A 6,109-nucleotide genomic window follows, 5' to 3' on the forward strand; every position below is an offset into this window, starting at 1 on the left:
CATTTTTGAGCTACCCACAGCCCACCTCTGAGACACAGATCAAGTAGACAGAAATGGTACTATCCTAGTGAGCATTGGTGAGGACCTATTTTTGGAGATGAGGTTGACAGGTGACATGTTCCTTTGAGTTTCCCCAAGACATAGGCCTACAGTAGTACCTTGTACAGTACATCAACCAAATAGTGTGTACTGTACTGATCAAGTGTAGCTAAACTTCTAGTTTTTTTTTCTTCTTTTTTTTAACAATGATTACCAACAACAAATTTGGGCTTTGGGACAACAAGTGCAAAAAGTGAAAATAGACACTGATTAGACAACAAGCAGGCATTAGCTTTTAGGTGTGGGATAAATCATCGAACTTTGTTATTATGTATTGTAAGCAAACTACATCAAAAACACTTCTTCAAATATAACCGCTTTAAAAAAAGACCAAATAGAATGTTTTACAGTCTGAACCCTGTAAGTGGTTTTTGTATTCAAGCAAATGTCCAGAGTTGGTTTCCTGAAAGATTAATTCAAATAATACAGCAAATCCATCACATTGAAGATGAAGCCTGCTGTAACTGTGAGAGTGCTTTGAGGCAAAAGTCCACTTTATAATTCTTAAATAATAATAAAGCATTTACCATAATGCTACAGCAACATGAAAGCGTTGTTGAAAATTAAAAGACAAAATTCCACTCAGACTGTCCTCAGTGGATCCAGGTCCAGTGATTTAATGTTCATTCAGTAGTAGGCCTATATGTTCGTATAAGCAAAGCATTTTCACTTATATGTCTGGAACCCTAGCTTTCTTCCGAATGTCATAATAGGCAAACAATTAGCGAAAATAGCCAACCTGCTACAAGCTTACAATGCGTCGCAATGGAACGTGTTGTGCGCTTGTAGGTTGGCTATTTTTGCCGAAGAGATTTGGTGTGGAGGGAAAAAAGGAGGGGGCCAAGAATAGAACCCTGGAGGACCCTTGTCCACAAATTATACATGGGTTTAAGTGTTTAAAATCGCACAGCATTGCTATAGCTTACTTTAAAATAATTCCGCTATAAAGACTAGCTAAACTGTGAATTATTCACAAACATGATATAAAATCATTCAGTTTCAGCAGCACTTTATTACATTGGTTCTCAAAGTGGGTCCTTGAGGGTGTACCAAGGGGTCCCCCAGCAAAATGTGTTACTATAGCATCAGAATCATTTCAACCTTTAACCATATTTTATACTTTGGCTATAAAAAAAATAGCAGATATACAAGCTCATAGCACGGCACCGAGTGCCACGCTATTATCTTGTAGATCTGCTATTTATGAAATCATTTGAAAAATCTCAACAATGTTTGAAAGATTTTGAATAATTTTGGATTTTTTAACAAAAATCTTCCATTCCGGGGGTCCCTGGCACAACATATTTTAAGATGGGGCTCCGCGGCTAAATATATATCATTTTGAGGGTCCTTGACATGAAAAAGTTTGAGAACCACTGCTTTATTAGACATGTCAGGAGGCACAGGAAACAGGAAATGTACAAGGCCCAGTGATATGCTGTAACAACACAGAGTACTGCAAAGCAATGGTCTGCCACAAAGTATTCAACATTTGTGTGTACTAACTTAATTTTAGCATCGCATTCGCAGCTATTCCCTTAGAAAGCTCCCTCTTCTTTAGATGATGTGTAAGCGTGAGGTGTAACCTAAATTTAGCTGGGCTGAAAGGTGCACAGCCAACGGGTACATTTTTACACTCTCAGACTTAACTAACTCTCCAGATTTAACTGTGTACATTGGCTGCTTCAGCCCATATTCAGCACGAACAAAGCTCAACACTGCAGCTTGCATTCCCGGACACAAGAGTTTGCTATGAGGTCACTGGGCTTGAGGACCTGTGTGTGTGTGTGTGTGTGTGTGTGTGTGTGTGTGTGTGTGTGTGTGTGTGTGTGTGTGTGTGTGTGTGTGTGTGTGTGTGTGTGTGTGTGTGTGTGCCTGTGCGTGCGCCCGTGCGTGAGTGTGTGCGTGCGTGCGTGGCCGAGAGAGAGAGAGAGAGAGAGAGAGAGAGAGAGAGAGAGAGAGAGAGAGAGAGAGCTCTGTCTGATGGTCTGCAAAATGATAAATGGCGTGGATGGATAGTGTCCTACTATAGACCAGGCAAGCCTTACAATGTAATATAACATTATGCACAACTTAAGTCTTAAGGGAAATAAAACAAGAAGGGCAGGAGTCAGGACATAACATTCACATTGTGACTGCTCTGGGTAAAGACAGTTTGGAAACCTTTGACATTCTCACTCACTCACTGTGATGGAAATAATAGCATATGAGCTGAAGCAAAGGCCATATTCTTTTGAACTAGTTGGCCGTCATGTCTATCATGTGGGCTGTTACTTCACTAAGAAATGTGTAAAATAAGGCCAGGTTACATGGCGTGTCTGTGTGTGTGTGTGTGTGTGTGTGTGTGTGTGTGTGTGTGTGTGTGTGTGTGTGTGTGTGTGTGTGTGTGTGTGTGTGTGTGTGTGTGTGTTCATTTACATCATCACCCACATTATCAGTGTCAACATCAACCAATGGCACTCACTCACTCACTCACACACACACACACACACAGTGCTAGCACTGTAGGTGAGCTAGCTCTCTGGTATGTATTATAGGCCAGTGGTTGTCAAACTCTTTCCAAAATGATATGTATTTGGCTGCGGACCCCCATCTCAAAAATATTTGATGCCAGGGATTTTTCAAAAATAGCATATCTACAAGCTCCTATGAGCTTGTATATCTGCTATTTTTGAATAGCCAAAGTATAAAATATGGGATGCTATATTAACTAATTTCGCTGGGGAGCTCCTGGTACCCCCCCCAAGGACCCCTGGGGGGTCCCCAGACCCCACTTTGAGAACCAATGTTATAGGCTACCAATTAGGATATGATGACCCCAATTACTGTATGTATCAGTTTTCTAAAAGATCAGCCATCTACAAACAAGAGTGAGTATGTTGAATCCAGTTAATGATTCACACACACACACACACACACACACACACACACACACACAGTGAGAGAGGGGGGGCAGACATGGGGATGATGGGGTGGGTGGGGGAGAGTGGATGCAGGCTCCCACCACTAACTGCCGACAATGAGAGAAATAGCCTACAGTAGGTCTTCAAAGCATTTATTTGACATTCGGTTTACCTTCCATTGCCGACATCTTCAGAGCGACCGTTTCATGGATGACGGCAGAATTCCCAGCATGTTAATGACAGAGCGCGCTATAGTGGCTGATAATGAACGAACGCCTTATAATGCCAACCATGGGCTAACTGCTGCCTCGACTCCACGCACGAAACGCATCATTGGAATCGATAACTGATTGTCGGCAACAACTGTGTGACAGAGACGACGGTGTCCTAAAGCATGCATTTGTTGTATTCTATCACGTTATAATATAATGGCAAAGCGGAAGAGGAAATGTTTCGCGGCTGTCGAGATGATAGATCGACTGGCTCTCCCCCATTCCTCAATGTATGGAGGAAGACCATTCGATGGAAGACATGCACACTTGCACAGACGCACGCGCGCGCGGACACACACACACACACACACACACACACACACACACACACACACACACACACACACACACACACACACACACACACAGGGGGGAGAGAGAGACACACTACACAGGGAGGGGGGGGAGAGAGAGAGAGACACACTACACAGGGAGGGGGGGGAGAGAGAGAGAGACTACAGAGAGACAGAGAGAGAGAGAGAAGAAACATTCTGCTTGTGAAAAGCTAGGCATAATCATGTTGGTGTTGTAAATAGGCCTATAAGTCTAGATGTTAAGATGTAGCCTTGTGTGTGTATTAGCTATATCATAAAGCAACAGAGGACTGGTCAGGTGGAATGCTATAATGTAGCCTAAATGCCTTGGATAGTCAATTCAATTAAGAGATTTTGGAGATGGAGAGCCAAAAGAATGGCCCCAAAAATGCATAGCACACATTTTCTTGGAACGGGCCTGCTTGCTGTATCACAAAAACCACAACAAATTAACATCATGGTCATGATGACAGCATCCAGGAACAGGAGGTGACTATATTATAGACAAAAGTATATGACAATGATTTATGTATTAAGAGATTAACCACTTAAACCCCAGCATCGGTATTGTGGGGGAAAGCTGTAGCTGAAAATAGCAGATCGACAAGCTCACAAGGAGATGCAACTCGGCTATTTTCAGCTAAAAGCTTTCCCCACGATAAAAGAAAACAGAAAAGACACTAGTATTGAGCCCTGGGTGGACTCCGGTTACCCATACATGGGGTTTAACCCTTTAAGACCTGGAACTGTGTCATTTGTAGATTTGAGCTAAAAAAGCATTATTTTATACTTTGGCTATTCAAAAATAGCAGATATACAAGCTCATAGCGCGGCACCGAGTGCCGCGCTATGAGCTTGTAGATCTGCTATTTTTGAAAAATCGTGAAAATGTGTGCAAATCTTTGAATATATATATTTTTAAGGCGAACATTTTTAACTCAAATCTTTGCTTCTGGGGGGTCCCTGGAACAAAAATATTTTGATGGGGGTCCGCGGCCAAATACATATCATTTTGGGGGTTCTTGACATGAAGAAGATTGAGAACCACTGATATAGAAACATAGGTTTTTCAGAAAACTGCTGGGATTTATAGGAGACATGTAGAATCGGCTTCAGGTCTCAATGGTTTAAGTGGTTAATAAGCATGCACGGTAGGCTATGCCTTAGTCTCTCTCTGGTCAGGTATCACCTCACCTACTGTATAACAAACTGTATGCAAACCAAAACGGGAGCGAGCGTGCGCGCCCTAAATGATGTTGCTAACGCACCTGTCAGTGTTTGACATACAGTAGCCTTTTACACCAATAAGCGTTGCATCGTCTATTCGTCTATTTAATGTCGTCTATTTACCTTCCATATCACACAAACCGTACAGTAGGCTATTAGCCTACTACTACACCCCTTCCTCCCCATCCTTGGCAACACAACTGCTATTTGGTGATCTCACACTCAAACTCGCACGCGCGCGCTCGCACGCACGCGTACACGCAAGCACGCACGCGTTTCTACTTCCATGTTAAATTTTGCAAAACCCTTTCCCTTCCGTTAAATCCATGCATTTTCGTCGTTTCTGATTCCATGCAATGGAAATTGGGTTGCAAGGCAAACGGGGCGGTGTTGAAGTTCCATCCTTACCACAGTCATCGTTGCGCGGAGCCCATATTGTCCATATTTGACGTTAAATATTCCTTATTATTAGGTCCATCATCTCCTTGGATCGGTGCCTCGTCGGCGGCGTCCACCCATCGACACTCAGATTTTAATGTTATATTTTTTATTTTTCCCTTCTTTCTCATGTCGTTTCCACATGTATAAACGGCGTTAAGGGGGAAACGCGGGGAGCGACGCTACACCACCTTACCACCACAGACCCCCCACCCCCCCTCTCTGTCGGATTGGAAGGTAATGGTTCTTAAAGAAACATTCTCTCAGAATTCTCCGCATCTCACTGGGATTTAAGCGCGCGGGCACACGCAAACACACACACACACACACACACACACACACACACACACACACACACACACACACACACACACACACACACACACACACACACACACACACACACACACACACACACACACACACACACACACACACACACACACACACAGGCCAATCAAACACCTGATTAATTATACACCAGTATGAGTATGAGAGAGACAAGTGCACACTGACATTTAATTCTCAACACTGTGGTTCAATGTGGTCTAAAAAGCCCCGGATTCACTAGCCAGGCTAATTAGTGGAAATATATTTTTTGAATAAATGTTACCACAAGCACATTTTCTATATAGGCCTGCTAATGCACAAACTGGCCATAATTATCTACAATGTGTAGACATGCCAAGTAAATGTGGGCCTGTGCCAGGGTTAAGGTTAGAGGGGCTGTAGCTTTAGGGCTGAATGTGCACAATTTTAAGAGTAGAATAATAGGCTAAAATGGTGAGAAAAGGTGATTAAAACTGCTGAAAATATACCAGTAATATTCTTTTCCCCCAAATACATTTCCTGCAGC

This window comes from Gymnoscopelus braueri (genome assembly GCF_963280865.1).
Source record: "Gymnoscopelus braueri genome assembly, chromosome: 17".
In the NCBI taxonomy this organism is placed as follows: domain Eukaryota; kingdom Metazoa; phylum Chordata; class Actinopteri; order Myctophiformes; family Myctophidae; genus Gymnoscopelus; species Gymnoscopelus braueri.